At 45.3% G+C, this 24,079-nt stretch overlaps 1 protein-coding gene across 7 annotated transcripts in view; it reads right to left on the bottom strand.

Moving 5' to 3' along the window:
- Znf536 (zinc finger protein 536) overlaps window positions 1–24,079 on the bottom strand; it is a 443,673-nt gene that overhangs the window by 303,009 nt on the left and 116,585 nt on the right. For 4 of the 7 annotated variants that reach the window (XM_060366728.1, XM_060366729.1, XM_060366727.1 and 1 more), the window contains exon 3: window positions 17,163–17,279. The exons of the other annotated variants lie outside the window; for them this stretch is intronic. The gene's annotated coding sequence lies outside the window, so the exon portion shown is untranslated. The remainder of the gene's footprint in view (window positions 1–17,162; window positions 17,280–24,079) is intronic. 7 annotated transcript variants of the gene reach the window in all.

Below are 24,079 nucleotides of genomic sequence, written 5' to 3' on the forward strand. Positions count from 1 at the left end.
TTCAGCCTGAGCCTTGACACTCACATAGAACGGAAGCCCTGTGTCGCCATTCTACAAGTGGTACATTTCCAAATAAGAGCTCAGAACCCTTTTGGTCTGTAGAAATAAGCACGCCGACCTGGTACATACTATGGTACTGTGTACTTCCACCATTTGGACTTATTTTTAACCATCTTAATCCCACTTAAACTTTGCGAAAACTCTATTGAAAATTTAACCTTGGGCTCTTGAATCCGAAACTGATAAAACCTAATAGCAACAAGGCAGAGAGCACTAATAAACTCATTATAGACCACATAAATGGGATGTCTGTGTGGCTGCCAGACAGCTCGAAGAAGAGGCTTCGGTTGCAAATAGCAAAAGCTAGCGAGGTGGTGCTGGAGTCTGTGTGGACAGTTGGAGGAAGAGGATTGGGTAACACCTCACAATAAGTTTGCTAAATTTACCCCATCAGGCAGTTCATTTAGAAATCTCAGAAGCTAAAATTGTAGGTGGGCTGTAGACAAGCTAGTCTGGATGAGAGTGTTTTTCCTGAAGGCTGAGAGCCACATCAGGGCCTCCTCCTGCAGAATGGGTTCTGTGTCTTTGGAGCTTTTTATGTTAGACTGTCCTTCACCAGCGAAGAGAGCCGCTCAGGACCCCATTGTACCCAGTGCTCTTCCTTCCAACATGGCTGCTCTTCACCTACAGATTCCATGGACTTGTCCCATAGTGGGCATGCCCACGTTTGCTCAGTTTGACTCGTGGAAAATCCACACAAGTTGTGAAGTTGTGGGATGTTGTGTGGAACCTCAGATTCTTGCCTTTGCCTGGGAAAGATCAGACACCATGCTGACAGTGGACCTGAGTTCTCACGAGCAACTGCCAAGAAGTCGCTGATGGTCACAACCCCTTTCAAGGATGGGAGATCTCTACAAGGTTACAGCCATCGCGTTTGACCACATGGTGTACTCTCCTCCACAACACCTTATGCTGGACCAGTATCATGTGAATTTCCCAAAGGCTGGTTACACAGAGAACATGAGCTATACCTAGACCTTCTGAATCAAGTAAACACAAAAGATGATCTATCTACCTAGGAGAGAAAGCAGAAAAAAAAATCCCTTGTGTACCCCCATCCCATTGTCCATGGCTTTATTGTGTGTGTGGTACACAAGTGTAATCAAGGAAGCCCCAGGACCAAAGGTGCATTGTCATTATAGATGGGTAGCCAGCCCATCCCCCTTGATGCTGTTCTCTTAGACCATCAATAAATACAGCTTCAGTGGCCAGATGATATTTAATTAGCATTAAACTCTTTTATTTCATGTAAGTTAGAGCCTTGCCTGAGACACTTCATTTGGAAAGTAACCTGGCACTCAAGATTAAAATGAAATATTAGCATGTCAGTGCTGGCTTCCTCGTGTGTTATGCTCCCCTCAGCTTTCCAACCTGGCTGAGAATGGAGCAGAGACACTTCTGAACCGTGTCACAGGGAGGCATGTGATGTGGGGCTTTCCAAAGGTGAGAGGCAAGATGTCTTACGTGGAAAAGCCTCGAGGAAGTGAGAGATGAACAAATGGAAACTTGTCAAAGCTAGAAACAAATTTCATTCTTCCGTGTGAATTTTTCTCCTCGAAACCCAAAGCTATCCAGCCTGTACCTGACTTCTGACTCGCCCACAAGCTGTGTTCTTTCTCCAGGTGTTGCCTCACTCGGGACGTACAGACCTAACGTCACTACAGACCCTAACCCCAGTGGTGCCTTTCCAAACACTGCATCTCTGTCCTAGGTTCTTCTGCCTCAGATCCTTTCCCCCATTTTAAAGGTCCTAGGACATCTGACCTTACTGGTGGGTTTCTGGTTTCGTTGTCTGTGGACTTATCATCTGTCTCCTCTAACTATGATGTCTCCTCTAACTCTACCATATAAGAAGAGAGGTGGAGAGATGACAGATAGATTAGCAGTAGACAGATTGATGGCAAGTGAGTAGATGATGGATAAGAGATACATAAGTGATAGATAAATACATATATAGATGATTGATAGCTACATAGATAGATGATAGGTAGATTAATAGAGATAGGTAAATGATAAGTAGATGATAGAAAGAAAAATAGATGATAGATAAAACGTGTTAGAACAAATAAATGATGATTGATTAAATAGGTAAATGACAAATAGATACAATGATAGAATAGCTAGATAATATATAGAGAGTATAGGTGATAAATAGATGACAGACAGATACATGGCTTGAGAGACAGGATGAATAGATGATAGATGATAGATAGATGGATGGATGGATGTAACATAACATGTAATATATATGTCGATATATAACTATAGATACACAAATGACAGATACATACAGACATGGACGTTCAGATGACAGTTACGTATACACATAAATGAAGACGATAAATGACAGACTAACAGCTAACTTAGTGAAGCACAGAAGAGCAGGATATCTGCTCTCAAGAGGCTTACAGTCTAGCCAGGCAAGGTAGCAGACACTCATAATACCAGTACTAAATTGCCTGAGACATTGGGATGGAAAGTGAGGACAGCCTGGGCTACATGGCAAGGCTCCAGCTAAAAACAACAAATAAGACAAGATTTAAAAAAAAAAAAACAAAACAAGATACTGGCAAATCTAGACAGGCAAAGGACAGAACCATCAGAAAGCATGGCTCCCTGAGATTCAGGGCTTTGTCAGATGTGCCCACGCGGGCACGCACACAACAATAATAATAATAAGTGACCCCTGGGGACTCTAAGGAAGGGGGCTGTGAGGACAGAGGAAAACTTGCCATGGCTAGGGGGTAGTCAAACCCCTGCAGGGTATCAGGAGGTAGTGGTTAAGGGAATAATGAGACCTAGCCTGAAGTGCTGGCAAGGCACAAGCATTCCAAGCAGGGCTACACTGTGCTCCCTAGGGCCCTTCACTTCTACCCAGACACACCTGGCAGCTCCAGGGGACACACAGAAGAAGTCTAACAAACACTTGACTGATTCTATAATTCTGTGAATGTTTAGAATAAAAAAGCATTTATTCGTCACACCAAACCAAAGTTCATAGATACTATTTTTAAAACGAAATTACATACAACATCTCATTAAAAGGAGAATTTCTTCCTAAAACAAAAACAAAAACAAAAAAACAAGTATAAGCAGGTGATGCTTGATATAATAATAAAAAATAAAAATAAATAAAAATAAAAAAACAGTCCAGGAGGAAAAGATGGAATCAAGGCATAGAGTTGAAGGGCCACCTCCAGATGGGAGCTGGCCCCACATGAGGGGCTAGGGAGGATCCAGTCCCAGTAGGTTTTATTAAGGTAGATCTGAACCTTAACGAGTCTATCTAAGGGGTGTGGGTTTCGTGGTCAGCCAAGGATTTGTAGAATTAGCAAAGATATGTGCGAAGATGTCGTGCCCTCCATGGGCAGGTAGCTCCAGCCAACAAAGCAGCTGAGCAAGGAAGAATGACTCGAGGGACTGCTGGGCACGTAGCTGAGTTTGTAACACGCTTGCCTAGCAGGCATGAAGTTCTGGGTTCTGTCCTCAGCACCACAGTGAAACCGGGTGTGGAGAGGCGTGCCTGTAATCTCAGTCCTCTCTCCACAAAGGCAGGAAGATCATAGGTTTGAGACTTATCCTCAACTGCCTTGTGAATCTGACTCTAGGTGACGTGAGATCCTGTCTCAAAGGTGGCACAAGCTAGTCTGGCTTCAGCAATTCCTTCTGCTCTAAGAGGAGGAGGAGCGAGAGAGGGAGAGAGAGCAGAAAAGAGAAAGACAGTCCAATGATAGACAGAGAGGGGGAGAAAGGAAAAGGAGAGAGGGCTAGGGGGAAGAAAATAAGGAGAAGGTGTGGGAAGGAAGCCAGGTGTGGCGGTGCGTGCATTACACCCCACATTCAGAAACGGATGCGCCGGGGCTGTCAGTTCAGAACCAGTGAGAGCCTATCATCAAAATAAATAAACAAAAGCAACAAAAAAAACTAAATTTGAAAAGGATGAGGGAGAGAAGGAGAGGAGGAGGAGGAAAAGAAAGGATGAAGAGAAAAATGAGAGAGAGAGAGAGAGAGAGAGAGAGAGAAGAGGAGGAGAGAGAAAGGGAGGGAGGGAAGAGGAGGAGCTATCTAAAGACAGAATGCTGGCTAAAGTCCTTATCAGGAAGAAAAATTTTTAAATGCATGGACTCTATTTATACTCTGAATAAACAAGATAATTACGTGTTCGCTTCATAAGTTGAGTCTTGACTTCAATGGCCAGTGACTATGGGTGTTTGGATTTCATATAAGCATGTTTAAAAGCCACGGGGCTTGACCCTCCAGCCAGGAAGCCGAGCTTAGTCAACACGTTCAGACTGTGAGCAAGGCAGGACACAGAGAGTTGAACAAACTAACATTCCACTCTGGGAACCCAAGTTAAAGCAGAATGGATGAATCTGTCAATTGTTTCACTGTCCTTGCCTGCTCTTGACATTGGCATACACCAGCTCCTTGTCTAACCCAGAGTGCATCTTTTGTATATGTGTGGGAAGAAAAAGAACACATAGGATCCCAAGGAATATAAATGTGGGTTTTGTTTTCCAAGGAGCAATCGTTTTATTCTTATTGTTTTAACAGCCGGTTGCCAAACACTATTCATAGGCCTGACCTGAAAGTGCCGGGAGACGGCCTTCAACCATGTTCCAGGGGCAGGCTGGACACCCTAAGTCAAAATTACCCTGTGCTGCCTCTTTCTTCCCATGAGCACCGTGAGCAAAGACAGTATCAGCTTCTGCAGCTGAGCAAATGGTCTCCTTGTTGCTGAGAGCTTGGATCCTATTTTATCACAGATGCCTCCCCTAAAGAGGCGTCTCACCACCAGGGCCCCGCCCACAAGTTTTCTTGTGCCTGCTCTCCTGTTTTCTGTACCCCAAGTTCCAAATACAACCCCAGAATCCTTCCCCGCCCCACCAGTCCTTACCCTGGTGTTTACAAGGTTCTTGACCATTGCTTCTAATTAGGGTGATCCACCACCTCCCCTTCTGCCAGGCACAGATACACTTGAAATAAGCTGTGCCTCCTTCAAGCAACATCACTCTTCTTTCACCCATGTGTATTTGTGAGACTCCCCCTTGTCCCTGAAGGTCCCGATCCAATGCCTCACTCCCATCATGCCCTTTCTGAGTGATACAACTACTCAGGTTTCTGCTTTTTAAACGGCTGCATCATAACTGGTGTCAAACAAGTCACACAGTTACTACTTCTGTCTAGTATTAGGAACATATTTGTTCCCTTGCTCTGGTAAGCCAATCTCTCCCTCTGACTTTGACTTGATGGCTCCCACTTTTATCCCTCGGGTGACCCCAGCCACTTCTGTGTTTCTCCTCCCTCACATAGTTGAAGCTCCTTGCTACCTTGGTTGGTGTCAAAGAGAGACTAACAGGACCCTATATCTTGCCCTTGAAGAAGTCCTAGCCTTGTTTCTGTAGGTGGCCTCACTCTAAAGCTACGATCGATGACACCTCAGGGACAGGCTTGGGACCACACCAATTTACAGCACGATGTATGAAATGCATTCTGGGAAAGGCCAAGGGGTCAAAAATGATGTCACTAAGGGTCTTTCAGATAGATGGGAACCTATATGTACAGAGATGTTGTCTTGGTGATGCCACGGAAAGCTTGGATTGCTTACTGTTCTTCCCCGTTGGTAGGCTTGCAGGCAGAAGACCAGCAGACACTATGGTCCGAGTGTGAAATGTCCTCTTTGGACATGTGTTTGGACACTTGGTCCCCAGCCAGTGGTGCTGGACATGAAGCCTAGCTGGTGGATGTTGGACCTAGGGCCTCGCCTGAAGGTTTTAGAACAATCCCAGCTTTTGCCTAAGCAACTTGCTTCCGGTTTGCCTGAGCAGCAAGCCCCCATGACTTGAACCATGCAGCTTCAGATGGACTGCCTGCCCTAACAGGAAGAACTGTATCCTTATAACTAAGAATACATCATACCTAACAACATTAGTCCTCATACCCACAGATACATGTGGTCTTCACCCCTCATCAAGGAAACTTATTTTTGCAGCAAAATGGCAACCACTACAGAAAAACATAACCTATCAATTATGTGGAGCTGTGGAGGCCAGTCCCAGTGGATACATTGACAGTATCCTCCCACATCTAAGGCTCAGAGAACATTGAGGAAAAGGGGTGGAAAGACTGTAAGAGCCAGAAGATCAGGGACTTTGCTGTGAGAATGTGTCTTCTAGTAACACCAGAAGGTAAAGTCTTACAACATGACTTGCTAAACATGAACTGAACAAGGGGGTCACCGACATACGTGCCAAACTGCACAGGGGAGAGGGGTGCACAAGCCCTCAACCCTACACAAAGAACTACAGGCAAGCACTAAAGCTGGAAGCAGGAGGGGCTGCCCTCCCCCCAAGAAGAGCACAGCAGTTGGCTGTCCAGTGCCAAATGGTCAGCCCTGAAAACATACATAAAAGCAATGATATGGACTTGAAAGGCTATATTTGGGATTATATATATATACACCAATGCATGAATTCATTTGATACAAAAATTCAATTGATACAAAAAAAAAAAAGCCATAAATTTGAAGGAGTGCAAAGAGGAGCATATAGGAGGATTTGAAGAGAGGTAAAGGAAGAAACGTTGTAATCAAATTACAATCTCAAAATATAAACAGAAAGAAACAATAAAAAAATGGAAGACATAAAGCTAATTCCTTCCCCTGCCAAGCTCTTTCTGTCAGTAGTGTGTCACTGTGACAATAAAAGGTAAGTAATACATACACTGTCTCCTCCACTCTCAGCCTAGGACTCCAGGGGCCTGTCCCAACCCAATAAGTAATATATGGAAGCCTGTTGAACAATATCAAGCCAAAGCCTTGATTTGACTTCAGGAGCCAATGATAGGCCAGTGATCTTTTTGGGACCTTTTGGGAAAGGGGGTAGAGGAGCATAATTTGTCATTGTTAGAGGTTAAATCCCAGTGCAGAACCATCTTCCAAATCCTACAATGAATGTCCTCCTGAGAGCAACTGGCTTTGTATCTTAAAGAGCTGGGGCAAATTTTGAAGACCAGGCAAACAGGTGAAAATAACATCATTGCCACGGGCTCCATGTCATATACACCCAGAAGGGAAGGCTTAGTACATCCTGAAAGGTTAAACGTAGAATGGAAGGTCTTTTTCTTCGCTTCTTTTCTATACTCTTGGCCTATCTTCCTTCCCATTAAAAGAGCACACACAGTTGAGTGAAGAGAGAAGCCATGCTCTCCGTATGTAGCAGGACACTCACCAATGCATTTGTAGGTCTTCATTCTGTGTGGATAGCTGAAAGCCAACAGCCTGTGTGTACCTGATTTCTTATAGATAATCCTCTTTTAAATTTTAATTAGGGTGTCTCAAAACCAAGACAGTAACTTATGAAATATCCAGGCGTCATCACAAAATGATTAAAACAGATCTTTTCCTGGCCTTTTCTACCCCATGCAGAAGAAGAAAAGGGAAATGATGAAAAGTGTATTCACTTAGCAGCTAATTCCTCAGTTTATCCTCGGTGCTCAGGGAGAGAAGTAGATCCAAGGCTCTAGAAGAAACTGGCTTGGAAAAAAAACGAACCTACAATGAGGATGTCCTGCTGTGAGTGACAGGCCTGGCTTGGACTTGCTACTGTGAAGTTCTTTTGTGCCCAAGACTGGTGTTGCCTCAGAGAGGCCTTTCAGAGGCCTACCTGAGCTACATAACCTGCAGCAGGCTGCTCTAACAAGATGGATCTGGAAAGTAAGCCTCATCTCCCTGAGGTCACCAGTAAAGACTGCCTCTGTCCCTGGGACTGGCCCATCGTTGCTCCAGGTAGTCAGAGGAACATGTGAAGTTTAGCTATGGCACAGAATCCCTGTGACAGTGATAGCTCATGGGACTGGGAAGGATTCAGTCAAAGGGCAGCTATGACTCAGCTAGCCATAGACAATCAGGGAAGTTGAAAGTTCTTTAGCTGAGGTTCAACCCAGATTTCCCCTTCCTGTACCTCTTTGGCTGCCCTGCCATGTGAATGGACACACAGACAGGCATCTAGCCGCAGAAGTCTGGCCTTGCTTGTGAACAGGCCTCTTTACTTGTTGGGGGCCATTTTCAAAGCTGACCTAATGCACAGCCTCACAACTTTCAACCTCTGACGTGCCAGAGGGGACACAGGAGCTTTTGTCTCATGACAAACAAAGCCAGAGTCAACCATGGGTGGGGTGGGCCTTGAAGTGACACGGCCATCCAGCCTTGAGGATGCAAATCCCACAAGGTCTTTGGTGAGAGGCAGGTTCAGGAAAAAACACGATAGGAGGAAATTTAGGTGTCAACCCCATGCCCACCTGGTCCCACTGTTCAGAAGAGGTTACACGAAGTAGCCCCATCTCCAACCCAGAGACTGTTGACATTTCTCTGTTCTGTCCACTGGTACAGAAAGACATTTACAAACAAACTGGTCATTGCACATTTGGCATCTTTTCCAAAGCTGATCCTTCAGGCACTCCCCATTCCCTCTACTATACCATCTCTCCACAGCAACACCCCCCCCAAAAAAGAGGTTCCAGTTTGCAGATAGAGAGCATCACAGTGGACCCCAAATGTCCATCAAGCACCATTAAAAGGAAGGAACATGACATGACACTGTTGGCAGTATGAGTGTGCACACCTGTAATCCCAGCATTTAGGGAGGCAGAGGCAGGAGGACTGATGAATTCAAGGCCAACCTGGGCTACAGAGAAAGATCTGTTTCAAAAACTCAAAACAAACAAGAAAGGGAAGGAGAAGTAAAAGCACAAAATCTAGAAGGAAGGAGAGAAAGCACAGCCTCTGCTCATTTTCATTTTCCCAGGAAGAAGAAACAGGACCATGGGGTAAAAGGGGTTAAATTTATGTTCTGTTAAAGAACCCCCCTCCTCCTTCTCTTCTATTTTTTTCTTTTTTCTTTCTTTCTTTCTTTCTTCTTCTTTTTTTTTGGTTTCATCTTCTCAGTAAAACACATAACTTAAAATGAAATCAAATATTAAAAATGACAGACTATATAAGTGCCGTGAGTAACTTCAGGTCACGGAGGGAGGGAGAAGCCAGCAAGTTGTCAGGCACTATCTGTCAGAGTGAATTAGAAACAATCAGCAGAGACTGAAAGGGAAGGTGATTGTTATTAAGCAGCGGGGCTGTGAGCAGGCTACCCAGATGTGGTCATGCATATAAAGGACAGGAAACAGCAGTTTAATTCAGGAAGCCCTGGCGAACAGGGCAGCCGAGAGGAGAAAAGTCCTTTGTCGCTAATAAGCTGGAAGTTACTTTGATAACAGCAGGGTTAGACTCGAGAATAAAACACATTTCTTTCACTACCACACACCATTAATATCGCAGAAATGCGGTCGGAAGAGATGCCCAGTGCGAGCCCTGGAGAAGTGAGTGGCCTTTCCTTCCCCAGCAGCACCAGGCAACCCACCACTCCTCATCTGGGCAGACACCTCCCTCCCGCCCAGGCTGGACTCTTCCTCACAGTCTGTCTTCTAGAAATGTCATATGATGAAAAATAAATAAATAAGTGAAAGAAAGAGATAAAGGAAAGAAAGAGAGGAAGGAAGGAAGGAAGGAAGGAAGGAAGGAAGGAAGGAAGGAAGGAAGGAAGATGGTCATATCTCAGTATTTCCAAGTGCCAGGCCCTCCCATCTTGGGGCCTGTAGGCAAGGTGCACCTCCCCACACACACATACCCTGTAAACAGCCTCTGTATAATGAAGGCCATGTATGCCACAACGAAAAACAATTTTATATGCAGACAAGGCCCGATTTCGTAAGAAATTACTTATGCAGGCGTTCTGCAATTATCCTGTGATACTTTCAGGCAACAGTCTGACAGCAGTTGTGCAAACAATAAAGGGATTACAGAAATAAAAACAAATAATATTACACACACAGAAACTCCATGTTGTATGTGGACCAGATGAAGGGACTGTGCAGAAATGGCTATAGCAGGTATGGGGGCCGACGGGAAAGGAGGGCAGGATGTGAGGCAGCCTCTTCCCAAAACTGCCTCAACGCCGCTTCAATGGCATCAAAGAAAATGCTCAGGTACATCAGATAGGTGTGCCAATTCCTTCCCATTCCTGTGCTGGGTCGCTTCTTTCTCCCCCTGACTCTTGGCTCATCATCCCATCCCAGGGAGTGGAGGACATTGACCATTTTGAAGGAATGAGCGGGCCAGGGAGTGGTAGGACATAGGAAATGAGCATATTGTCCTTCCAGGTCAACATGAGCAGCCCAGAGAAAACTTCAGGTCCCCACGATAGAGGGTCAGGAAATGCCTTCCAAATACTGGTGAAGAAAAGACAAATAAACAAAAGACCAAAAAAAAAAAAAAAAGTGCATCAGCCACTCACAAGAACCTTGAGGCTTCAGAAAAGGGGAAGTGCCTGCCTAGGCAGCTCCCCCTTGGCTCCCTCGGGGGCATCACCTCACTGATATGCAGACACTTGTGACTCAGGTGTTGGGGTGGCACAGAAGAAGGTGGCCTTCAAAAGTCCTGCACAGGACCACCTGATCTCCCTACTTTCCACAGCCACCTCTCTGCTCTTAGTTGCTGTCCTCAGAGCAATGGACACGCCACCACTACCAGCACCACCACAGGCACACATCCATATGCAGCTATCAGTATGAGGCTGGCTGCTCCTGGCCTGTCTTCCGTGTGCAGCTATGCTTTCCAACCTGAGTCATCCCATCCGGTGGCTGGGGTCAGTGCTGGCCAGTCCTTATTTAGCACTTCTGTGTGAGAATCCACTATGCTCGCTGAGGAGCATGGGATACAGCCCCCATCCAGTCCACAGGCTGGTTGTTTGCAGAATGTTTGTCTTCTCACTTGCCTTTCTGAAACAGGGCCTTGCTATGAGGCCCAAGCTGGCCTTACCCCACTTTGTTCCCTCAGCCGCCCAAGTGCCAGAGTGACAGGCCTGTGCCACCACGTCCATTCTACAGAAACTTTTGTAAAGATGTAAACTTGTTGCTAGCAGTAAAGAAGGAAGGAAAAGAAGAGAGACATTCATTCACAATCATGTTCTGAGGGTTACCAGAAGCAGACCTAGGCAGGCTTGGGTTCAACAAGGATGTAAAACGTGTCATAGATCGTTTCTGCCTAAACGAAAGGCAGTAAATTCCAGTAATGGTTAATAATTGAAAACATCGCAAACCACAGCTCACCACTCACAGGTACTGTGACAGCTATGGCAACAAAGAAATCTAGCCCCCTACCCCACCAAAAATGTCCACATGCTTCCTTTAAGCAAGTGTGGTCCTCAGCCTGTCTGGAGCTTTGGGAGGCTGGGCTTGTGCTCTTGTGAGAATGAGACTGGGCACAAACATATGGGGTGCCGGTTTGGGATGCTAACTCTGTCGACGACACCCTGCAATCCTAGGTAAGCCCCTTACCTCGTCTGGCTCTCAGCACCTCGTGGATAAGATGAAGGTGAGTTTGGTCACAAAAGCTGCTACTAACCCTGTGATTGCCTGGGCCTCTGGGTGAGCTGGAATTTCTGAGAAGTTTGCTTGCAACAGCCTCTGCACTGCCCAAGGGAACCACATCTAAACCACAGCATTGACAAGGCTCTGGTTTTGATTTTAATCTTTTTAAAATGTGTGTGTGTGTGTGTGTGTGTGTGTGTTCCTCTGTGTGTGTGTGTGTGTGTGTGTGTGTGTGTGTGTGTCTGTGTGTATGTGAAAGTTTGAGGACACCTTTTGGGAATAAGTTCTTTCCTTCTTCTATACGTGTCTGGGAGTCCACACTCGGGTCATCGGCGTCATTGGCCTAGGACCAAGGTGGGGTTTCCCTATGCAGCCCAGGCTTCCTGGAACTCACCACATTCCCTCTCCTCCTTCCAGAATGCCAGGATGACATGTGTACAACACCGGTGTCTTCTCCTCTGGGATTTTGGCCAGTCTGGGATCTGGGATTAGAGGGTGAGCTTCTGCTCAAGTGCCCACCGCTGACTCACAGGGCTGCCCAGGGGCTTGCTTGATTCTGCTGCTGTGCACAGCCCTGAGTTCCTCCCAGGGCTGACTGCCAGCTTGGACCAGCCACCAGGCATCTCTCCAGAGGAAACCAGACCACAGTGACCAGACCACCAGAAGCCATTGCAAGGCTAATTCTAATTCAATTATCTAGGAGAATCTCCACACCTGGGATGGCCTGCTTCTCAAGATGCTTTCTTTGGTTAGAAGTAGCAAAACAGAAATGAAGAGCCTGGGGGTGTGTGTAGTGTTGAATTGTGAGCTGTTTAGCACACGCAAAGCTGCAGGGTTTATTTAACAGTACCTCAAAACAAAACAACTGAAGAAAGAGAAAAAAAAAAAAAAAAAAGCCGTGGCCTCATCACGGCCTAGGAAGCCATCCTGAATGAAGCATGCCCAACCTATTTTTCTGCTTGCAGTTTCCTACAGCGCCTGTCCATCTGCCATCTCATTCACTGGCTCCCTTGCTTTCTGCTTCCCACTCTCATCCTGGACTGTCTTGACCGTGTTGCTCCCAGTGCTTCTAAATGATCCTTCTAAATCAGTAGGGCCTCCAGTCAGATTCCGGCCTTCCTATCCGCTGTGGCTTAATTCTGAACTGTCCCCACAGGTTCAGGTCACATCAAAGGCTAACCCACCAGCTGGGTGGCACTGTTCTAAGAGAGGATGTCTAGCTAAAGGAACTGAGTCACTGGGGTTAGACCCTTCAGGGCATCCTGCCTTGGCCCTCTTCCTGTCTTGTGTAAGCCACTTCCTGTTCACCATGACATAAACTTCTCTCCTCTACCACATCTTCCTGCCACCATGATGTGTGGTCTGAGTGTTTGGGGCCTTGGGCCACAGACTGAACTCTGTAAAATCATGAGCCAAAATAAATCATCCCTGTTTTAAATTGTTTATGTCAAGGATTCGGTCACAGTGATGAGAAAAGCTAAGGGTTTAATACTGCCTGCTAGCTATGCATCCTGAGACAGACAGCTTAACTCCCCCAACCTCAGTTTCCCAAGCCTGGAAGATGGAAGTAAATGATGAGATCTGACTGTTAGGGGCTCCATGTGGACTGAAGTAATCTCAAGGAACGCTGAGACATCAGCAAGTTCTCCTCTGTCTGCTCTCTAGAATTAAAGCTCTCCCCGGGGAAATCAGAACTCCATTCCCACCTCATTCCTCGTCTACAAAGGAGTTATGGGCAATCCTTACCTCCAAGAGTTACAAAGTATCCTGGCAAAGTTCCAATGGGGCACAAAGCACACCCCCATATGTACACAACCTTATCCATTTCTCAGAGAAATTGCAATCTCTGTCGCTCTTCTCCACTCCCAAAATACCACCCCTGTAGCACTCAACTAAGGTGAGGGCTACTGAGAAAAGGATGCTGACTCGGGGTCAGTGGAGCCAGGACCAGCCTCTGAGGTCAGCACATCTGTGGTTCCCAGAGCCCTGCCACCTCCTCTAGTTCCAAGACAGCCTTGACAGCTGGTGGCCACCCATTCAATGCCCAGGCCTATGGGAACAGTTCAGATTCAAACCGTTACAGATAGGAAGGCCAGAGTCTGACAGCAATTCTTGTTGAGTTTGGAGCCCTGCCTTTTAGAAGCGCTGGAAACATCGGACGGGACAGTCTAACTTCTGGCTCACAGGTGGGGAGCTCGGGTAATGGGGACTATGAATGGCAAGCGGTGAAATGGAGGTCCTAGATACCACGGGCATTTCCTCTGGAGTTCCCTGGCCCTCATGATCATGGGGGGAGCTGTCTTCATGGGGGCTGGACTATGGACCTGGGCCTGTGTCTTCCCTCTTTAGAGGGGTCTTCTCTGGACACTCGTGTTGTAATGATACATAAGGACAGTGGGTTGTTGCAGTGCGTTTCTGTAGCTTCTCTGTTTTATTTTATTTTATTTCATTGGTATACTTTTTTTTTTTCAGTACTCGGAATTAGACACATGCTAGGCAAACTGAGCCACGTTCCCACCCATTTTTATTGTTTATTTTGTTTTTAAAAATATCTTGAGGTAATCTTGCTAGGCTGACCTTGAACTCACAATCCTGCCTCAGCATAACAAGTGTCAAAATTACAGCAGTGCACTACCACAACCGGACTTTTGGCTTTTCATTCTGAAACGGGCTCTCTAAGTCACTCAGGCTGGCCTACAACTAACTCACTATGCTCACTGGAAAGCTGAGGTCGTCTGACGCTCCTGCCTCAGCCTCCTCAGTGCTGGGGCTGGCCAGGATTCCCAGCCTGTAAGACCTCATAAAGTCTTTCAGCTTGTGTGCCCGCTGGTTGCTGTCAGAATGAAAAAGCCCCTGAAGCCAAGGAGAGTTGTGCTCACCCTGGCTAGATGCAAAGCCTTCGTCCTAAAGAACGTTAATGCTGGACTCAGACTGACCCTGTCGCCACATTCTGGTGGCTTCAGTTGACCACTGTCCTCTCAAAGTGACAGCCACCGAGGGCAAGAAAGAAACAGGGGAGAGCTCAGAGATCAAGATTTTGTGTGTGTGTGTCAGTTTGTAAGTACAGTAACCTCGTGTCTGCAAGGTACTCTGTGGACATCTCTCTGAACAAATACATCGTGGATAAGGATGTTTTCAAAGACAGAGCTGTGAAATGCAAGGCCAGATGAGAGGCCAAGGTCAAGTTTGAGGAGAGATATAAGATGAGCAAGAACAAGTGGTCCTTCCAGAAGCTTCGGGTTTCCATCATTAAAAATACAAAGGAAAAGAAAAAAAGACTTCACAAAGTCAAGTGTCTTTTTCAAAGAACTGCAAGAGTGGGGGTGAGGAACTATCTCCCACACAGAATAACAGCTTAGGGCCACCTCAGGGCCCTCTCCTCTCACTGGCTGCCAGCTCCTCTCAATGCAGGCCCCTGGGGAGGTTTCCAGCTCTGGAGCCTGGGGAGCCCTGAGTTCTGGGGCTGAAATTCAACAAGAGACTATTCTCAAGTCCTGTCTGTTATTGATCCTCAGAGGATAAGAATTTGTTCTTGGAAGTAAAGTTCTAATCTTACTTCCAGGTTCTGTGACACCCACCCCAAGTCATCCCTAAGTGTGCATTTCCCATCCAGGAAAAAAATACTCCCGTGCCTGCTTATGGGCTACCCCACAGAACACACGCTCCTCAGTCCCCTGCCCCATAAGACCACATTTACATGGCGTTTATGAATATACACTGCTAGCACTGTTTAATCTTCATATTAGTTACTGTTATCACTCTTCTTCTGTGCCAAACTTTTAAACTAAACTCACAGACGCCTAAGTGTAGGGAGGCCAGATTAAGTATTAAGTTTGGTGGGGTCTGTGGCTTCAGGCTTCCTTATAGAACATGCTCCCTGCATATGGAGCAGACATCCATGACTGCACTTTATGTTCTAAGAAGCCCCAAGTTTAGCCAAGTGACTAGCTGCAAAATATATGCCTTAGTGCTGGAAAACCCTGTGAGCCAAAATGCCTGTCCTACACTGTGCAAGTTACCCAAGCTAGGGATGGTATACGGCTCCCACAGGGCAAAGCCGTGACATTCCTTCTTTGTCTGTCTGCAGTGGTGGGGGTGGGGAGTGAGAAGGTGGGTGGGAGACACTCAGTTACGTAGTTCATTTTTGCTTCCCTTCCTATCCCATCCCAGAGGAAGACAAGGGGGAAGTGGCCAGCATGGTGGCAGCGTGTCTTCTCCTGCCTCGAGAAGCCCAAGGTATGGAATGTTTCCGAACAAGCCAAGGCACTTGCTCTCTCCGCAGCCAGTTGAGAAGCCTACCAGAGGCCCTCGGCAGCTAGGCGGAACCAGGCCTTCAGATAACGTGAGCATCCACACTGCAGAATTCCTACCATCAATGTAGCAGCTGAATGCTGTAAGGCTCCGAACTCCCCCATCTGTGTTTTGCCTCCCAAGAGGGAAAATAGTCTTCACAGACATTCCCTTATCTGGCAGGCAGATTCCAAACCTTACTGGCAACCACCAGCTTGTTTTCCCAACCCAGCAGCAAAGGAACCAAAAATTGTTCCTGCCTGCGATATGCCGAGGAGGGACCTAGCCAGGAGCTTTGTCTGCAAGCTCTAGGCTGGAGCTCCTGAGCTGCCCACCCCCCTCCTAGAGGGCACCTTGGGATCTGGGAAGTCACAGGCCTGCCAGGCCGCTGATGGCCCCCACTATTGCTTTCATTAACTGCTCCTTTTTCTCAACATAGAATACACCCACCAAGAAGCTGCGGGAAAACACTCAGCGCGGTGTGAAATCAACACTTTCCGACTCAAATAACGGGGTAAAACAGGGAAAACTTCCAACCTTCTCAGTGTAGACATTTTCTTCCCGCAAGAATCACAACAAGGCCTTGATGCCACCATCAGCCTCCTGCACACGGAGGAGTCCCCAGTCCTGGCTTTTCACAGGTTGCTATTTCCTTGCATTTTCCCCTGGCCTGGCCCTTCACATTCTTAATCCAGGAACCCTGAACCCAAGCAATTGCTAATAAGCCAATACGGGATGATAACCGTGGAAGTCTAATTGATAGGAGTCTCTATCGACTGGCCTTGATGTCTATCTGAGCTTCTCAACAGCCAAGATTTAAATGTTTCATTTTATTTTTAACTTTCACTTTCCCTCATTGCAGCAGTGGCAGGCAGAGGTACGGTTTCACTATCAGAAAGAATCACGGTGCAGAATAATTTATGACTTCAGCTTGGGCTTTCAGAAAAGCCATTTCAAATCTTCACTTTGATTTGGTTGTATCAAAACTACTCAAAATAACAGCAGCACTTTTCTTGGAACCAGAAAACGTGAACAGCACGTCAGGATTTTGAGCTGGATCTTCATCTCTATCCCGGAAGAAAACTCCAGAAAGGAATTAAGCCACCGAGTGGAAAACACAGCATCGGGGCGAAGCTCCATGAGAAAACAGAACATTGTTCTACCAGATCCTTTTGTTTCAAACCTCCAATACCCCAACCGCAAAGGAGTGACAATTCCCAGGAGCCACAGCCCACAGTTTACTGGATGGGTGCAGGTGACTCCACTTGTGTCCAGGAGAGGCTTGTCTGGGGTGCATAGTGGGTGGCTTGAATTGGATTTGTGTGAACTCAACAGGGTAACCAGGAAGAAGCAAGGAGTGTCCAAGCGGACAGCTCTAATAGGGTGAGACTTACCTGAACACCCTCACTGCATGCTTGACTTAAGGACTGTCAGTCTAGTAATAATATGTCCCCAGGAAAGATGCTCTGGATGCAGGCGCTGAAAGATGGCTAGAGGGATGGCCCCGCTCCCTGTCACAAAAAAAAAAAAAAAAAAGGGAAATAGAGAAAGAAACCATGTAAAGTAAAATGTAACAAATTCAGGAAATCACAGCCATACTCTGAGGTCAAGGCAACTCAGCTGCAAAGGTTAAAGATGAAATCAAATCCAGAGTATGAGAATGGAAATCTATCCCCATTGCAAGGCCACCGGTGACGCGCCATAGACAAGAAGCTAAATACTGCCTAGCACTGGGATCCTTTATTTCCATCAGATCAATAAGAGCTTATATTTATCAGGATTCCAAACAGCTGCCACTTCTGACAACCTCCACTTTATTTTCTCACTCCTTGCGCTGTATCAGGGCAGAGAGGACCCGAGAAGCAGCTTTTAATGCTATTTACACCTGAAGACACAATTCCATTAAGAGGTCCTGTTTTGTTAAAGAAACAGGGATTGATATGATTATATTGGCAGGAACGGGAAGCGCCTTTGTTCTTCTCCCCAGGTCTTCCCCTCTGCAAGGCAGACCCTGCGAGGAGGGGGTCTGATGTGAAGTCAGGGTGCGGGCACCTCTTTTTCGTTGCTGTTGTTCAAACTTGCCATTTGTGGAGGGAGGAAGGACTCTGCTAAAATGGTTACCCCTCTAATCATCTGTACGGCAATATTTGCTATCAGGCATTCTAAATAGATTATCAGCAGTCCATCTGTGTCATTATTGATTTATAAGGCTTTAAGCAGCTTTAGAATGGAAGCTTTCCCACTGAGGGGCTCCTTGTATAAATCAGAGCCGTGCTCAAATATAGCAGCCATCATTCAAGATATTGTTCTTCAAATCATAACAAGAAGGAGAAAATGATAAATTGCTTGTAATATACTGATCCAAACTGATATGCAAATCTTGTTTTTAAAATATATTACTTGAGTAAAAAGAGGCATCATTAACATATGAATGCTATATGCAAATGATCGTGACAGAGCAGATGTTGGCGCATGTAATTGACCTATATGTGAATTGCATCAGAACCCTTAACTCTATTAATTCACTACCCAGTAACTAGATATTGTCCAAAAAGTACATTCTTTGAAACCATATACTGGAACCGAAGCTGCCAGGGTTCCAAGGATTCAGAAACAAGGTCACTGTCAGTAGTATTTTGCTGTCATCTGCATTCCCCTTCTTATGGATGACATCATCATGTGGCCGTGTAAATCGATCACTTAATAGCATTTAGGAAATACTGCAGTGGGGAACAGGTTATAAAAAAAATGCCCCAGTTTTATTCTTTTTCTTGGCAGAAATGTCATACCTCTTAAACTGAGGGTTTGTGCATGAGTGCCCTGTGAAACTCACAGATGCCATTTTATTCCCCGTCTTTATTTTTCCACTTCTTCTCAGAATGACATTAAATTGTATTAAATAGCCTTTTGTCCACAGGGCACAGACCACCCCGCATATGATAACGCATTAATGCCCCCACGTTCCAGCCACTGAGCTGAAACATTCTCAGACTTAGAGGATAAGTATGAAGCGCCATTGTGTGTATAGCCTGCTAACAACTGTGACACATACTAATAGAAACATACCTAATAAATTACTGCTTTCAGGTCTAGCAAGCTGACATTTCTCTGCAAGGGACAATTTTATATTTGTGGCACAGAACAAAATTGCTTCATATGAAGCCACTGTGGATTAGCATAAAAATTAACACTTAAATTTCAGCTTATTTTCCACCCTCTCCTCCTGCCACAACAATCAATTCCTCTTATAAATCTGATTAGATTTTATGATGCTTATTATTCCAAGCATGCCTCAACACAGCATTCACGGGCTTGAAGACTATTTGTTTAAATAGAAAAAAGAAGCAGATAAATCTATAGGTATTTTTTATTACCCCTTTCCCCACCAGTTTCTTTCTCATATTGTAACATCAGTAATTGATTGCACACATTAATTAACATGTAAGGTAGAAATTCTGCATTATGTGTGATTTATTTTCCTATCTGGTGAGTAGGTTTGTGTGTTGCCCTTGTATTTCTAGGACATTGGGCTCAATTCTGGTCCAGACATGAATGTCAATGCTCACTCCCCCGAAAGTTATTAATGTCAGATATGAAATGAGATTTTTGATTTCACCTGCTTACTAATCCACAAAAGCTGTTTTGAGTGATGTAGGCTTAAACGCTCAAATTTGAAATGATATATTGCTATATCTGATAACATGCAAATATGTTCATTAGACATAATTTAGCAGGAGAGAATAGCAACAGTTTCATAACAAGCCGAGGTCAAAAATGGTTGTTAATTAAACAAGTCGTGAAAAATGGCATTGCAGGGACACTGTCCGACAGGCACAAGGCTTCCAGGGCTATGCCACAGATAAGTATCCACGGCTCTGCTTCAACCCAGAGAGAGGGGGGAACTTCTGCTATCTTACCTAACCTAAATCAAGGCTCACACAAAGACCCTCGAGTTGATCACACAAGATGCCACTTGGAGTCTAATGGCAACATGCTATCCTCGCCCATTTGAAGATGTGATTTCACTTTCTGTCTTCGTGGCTTATAGTGATTTATATGGTTGACTCTTTCAAAGACAAACCAGGGAAGAAACTAATATTACATCAGGTCATCCTTCTGGTTGTCCTGAGTGTTTATGGCTGTCTATTTTAAACGAAGCAGCTAGAGTAACAGGCAAAACCATGGCTGAGATGTTGAGGGCAGGGGTCAGGGGCTGAGGTGGATGGGGCACTGTGCATGCTTCTATGATTTCTTCCTTTTCCTCTGGTCCTTCTCAAGTACATGAACCAGTTACATAGGGAACCAGCATGCAGTAAGAACTCTTCCCATTTGCTACGAGTTGAGATTCAAGGTGGGTGAGGTTCTGATACACAGGTAAAATAGGCCATCTAGACTTGACTTCTTAAGGTTTGGATGCCTGAGTGCCTTCAGAGAAGAGGGCACTCTGGGGCCAACGAACAGTCTAAGGGGAGCAGCAGCGTTTTCCAACTGAGCACCCACAGCCTTCATATAGGGAAGGAAAACACTCATAGAGTGGTGAAGGGCAAAGACATCATCTCCAACCAACATGTTCCTCATGCCATGTATGAGAGTCGTTAGTTTATGTGATATTTATCCAAAGAATCCTTGAGGGTCTTTCCGTAAGCAAGAAGGCTCATGAGTGCATCGAAGTCACACACAGCAAGGAAAGTTCATATGATATGAAGTATTAAATCTTAATTGTTCTCTGTAGGTTGCTGTTTTGAGTGTTCGATCCCCAGCTGTAGCACCACTTTGGAAGGCCATGGAAGAAGCCCTAAGAACCTAGCTGGTAGCCAGCCATTGACAGTGGCAGCAGGTGGGGCTCATTGCAGTTTAAATGACCCCCCTGGTTTTTGTCATGCTTGGTCATCTGCTGCTTGGTCTGCCATGATGTGAGCAGCCTTTGTACCTGCTGCCACTGCCATGGACTGACCTGTCCATCAAGCCTTCCTCATCATGACAGACTGAAAACCCTCTGAAACCCTGAGCCAAAAATGAATCTCTCCTCTTCTAAGTTGTTTCTGTCACATATTATGTTCAACCATGATGTGAAAGGAATGAATACAGTGACAACTCAGAACTGACACAGATCTCTTCAGTCCTCATCCATGTCATGAAGGATGAAAGCACTATCCTAGTTATCCCATGTCCAAGTATTAAAAAAAAAAGTCTTCATTCTCAGCCTGCCAGGAAGTCATTATTACTATTACTAGAAATTTAACCTCGCCTTTGGTTTGTGTTTTGGGGTTCTTAACATTTCAAATACATCTCTCAGCTAGGAAAAGAGACACAGTAGCATTCTTTCTGTGTGACTTCTGTTCCCATGACCTCCAAGGATGATGAAAATTTTAAAAGAAGACAGTTGGATGGAAGCTCTGCAAGTGGAGAAGACAGGACCCCCAAGTGCCCTTAACCTTTGATGGTTCTTTTTCCCATTCTGCTTTTTGCTGTATCTCTTGACCCTCTATGTGGGGTGCTTCATGTGATTGTCTATGTGCATTTCTTCCCACTCACCAAAATCCTGGACTTAACCCTAGATTGTTTTCCCAGTGAGAAAGAAGTAACTCAGCCTGTTCTTAACTTCCAGAATGATCCAAAGATAACCCAGACCAAAAGAAGGCTTGTTGGAGACACTCAGATAAGACAATGTTTTCAGTGTTGAAAAACTGAAGACAGGGATTTCAGAAAATGAGTGACACTCAATTTGTATATCACAATAGATGCATTTAACTGTTACTTGTCACAGGCCAAAAGCCATCTCTCAAGCCCTAGCACTATCTATCCAACCTCATGTACCTCCACATCAAGCATCTATCTTGTTTAATGTTGACACAACTCCAAAGGCTGTAAGTCATTTCAAAGTGGATTATTCATTAAGTGAAGGAGTGAATGTGCAAAAGAGCGGCCCTGTAGTGCTCATGTGACTAAATACGTAAGTAAATGAATGTCTAAAGACTTGTAGAGAACTAGAGTGATGATGGAAGGAATCAAAAAGCATAAGTGTATGAATTAATGAGTAAAATTCATATGCAAATTAAGAAATGACTTGTGGATGAATGGATATGGATATCAGTGGATCAATAGATTCTTTTACTATTGTTATTTACAGTGCTGGGGATGGAACCCAAGACCTGTGCATGTTAGGCAAATACTCTTCAACTGAGAAACTTACTAATGGGCTCCTAAACAATAAATATCTACATGAATGCCTCTATCATGCTCACCCAAAGAGTTGATGTGAGATACGTTAGAAAATATGGTGAATATACCTGCTGCTTGAAACGCTGTCTGGGAGTTTAGTTTCATCCAGTGGGAGTCTCTACAGACCCTGATAGAATCAGGAAGAAGAAAAAAAAAATAGCCCTATCCATCTAAGCCTCCCGGGGTGCTCCAATGATGCATTCCTTAGCCTGATAGACTCCTGGGAAATCCTGCTAGACATGAGAGTGTCTTCCTGGATAGGAGGAGCCATAGCACGGGAGCACTGATCCTAGCACACAGCACACAAGCTCCAGCAGGAATTCCACCAGTCTGAAAGCCATCTCCAGGTCTCCACCCATAGAACTGAAACAATAGGGCTGGAGTGTCACTCAAGTAATGGTGCCCTTCAGTGCAGAATAGTTTCTGGCTAGGCTCTAGCATCAACCACATTAAATATAGAGTGGAAATGACATATTCAAGAATTACAGGCTCCATCTCTACACATAGCAACTGCTCAACTACTGGCCAGCATTGTTGGCCATGGCTGAGTAGTTCTGTTCCAGGGATGTTGGGTCCCCTACCCATGGTGAGCTTAGTCCCAGGTGGCCATCCATATTTCCAAAATTTTATATGCACCAGGCTACCTGAAGCAAGGCACTGGGCCACAAGGACCTTCCATTAAAGTGCATATTTCATTTCTTCTACCAAAGCTCCACCAATGTGATCAAAGATACTTATCTAAACTGTCAAGCAGAGCCAACATGTGTGATTCTTTGCTCCATATTGAATCCTGTTTTCCTACTTGTAGCATTAAGAATTTGATCTGCATCTGTGGGTTCTCAGCATCTTCTCACAGCATAACACTTTCTACAAGGACTTATGAGTTCCACAAGGAAATGCATTCGTCTCCAAGAAGGACCCTGATTCTGTATCCCTTTTTCTTGCTTCCAGAGCCTCTCCTTGGAACCCCTGGGTTACTATGGACACCAGATTGGGAACTGCCAGTGCTGAACTCTTCATGATGTTTTGCGATTGTCACACTTTGTGACAGTGGTATTAGTAGCTTAGAGGGGGGAGGGAGTCATGAACTGAAAATCTGGTGTCACTGCTCTAGCATGGTTTACTCTAGCATGGCTATCAATCTCTCATTGACCCCAAGGAACACAGCACAAATTTGAGGGAGTTTGAATGAGATTCTCTCTAGTCTCTCCACAAGGACAGTCTTTCAACTCCAACTGATCACTACTCCTTCCTTGTTTCCAACCCTTCCAATGATTCTGGAAGCCAGACCTGCCTTGCCGCTAGCCCTGGCACTGAGGGAGACCAGAGACCTCCTGACCTTCCTGCTCCCACTGACAGATAATAAGCCTCTGCCCCCTATGCATACCCAGCATCCTCCCATGAGCCAGTGCATATAAGATGCTGTGGAAAACCAACTTCCAGGATGAAAACAAGAACTCATGGGAAATTCCTCACTGTAGAGTCACTACATGTTCCTCATCTCTTCTATCTTGATCACGACAGTGTAGCCCACATTTGTGTCATGTTAAAAAGAAGTAAAAGACGTTGAAGCAATCAGTCCTAAAACTAAAGCTGACATAAATTCCCTTTAGGAAAGGGCTCTAAGGTTGGAAGGGAAGTATTATACAGAAACAACACGTGGAGGAAACCTGAACATGATGGGACCGTAAATGAAAGGAGAGGTATAAAAGGAAGAAAAGGAAGAGAGACGTGTCACTGAGAATGATAATGAGAGAAATAGGGAGATAGCCACCACAAGAAATGGCTCATTAGACATTTCTCCAGAGGAGCTTCTTTAGAGAGTGTCCTTCATCTCTGGACCAAATCTCTGAGCTGCCCCATCACCCTCAGGAGTGTCAAACCAATCCTGAGAACAAATGATCTTTTGCAGGACGGCCAGAAATTTCACATTACATGATTTAGTTCAGCATAGCGTACATGTGAGGGATCATGGAAGAGTCAGATACCAGAAATCCAAGTCACAGCACAGACTGATTCTTATCTCTCTGTCCAAGAGAGCATGAATGGAGGCATGATCAGATGCAGGCTATGATATCAGGTCCAAAGG

This window comes from Meriones unguiculatus, chromosome 14 (assembly GCF_030254825.1).
Source record: "Meriones unguiculatus strain TT.TT164.6M chromosome 14, Bangor_MerUng_6.1, whole genome shotgun sequence".
Taxonomy (NCBI): Eukaryota; Metazoa; Chordata; class Mammalia; order Rodentia; family Muridae; genus Meriones; species Meriones unguiculatus.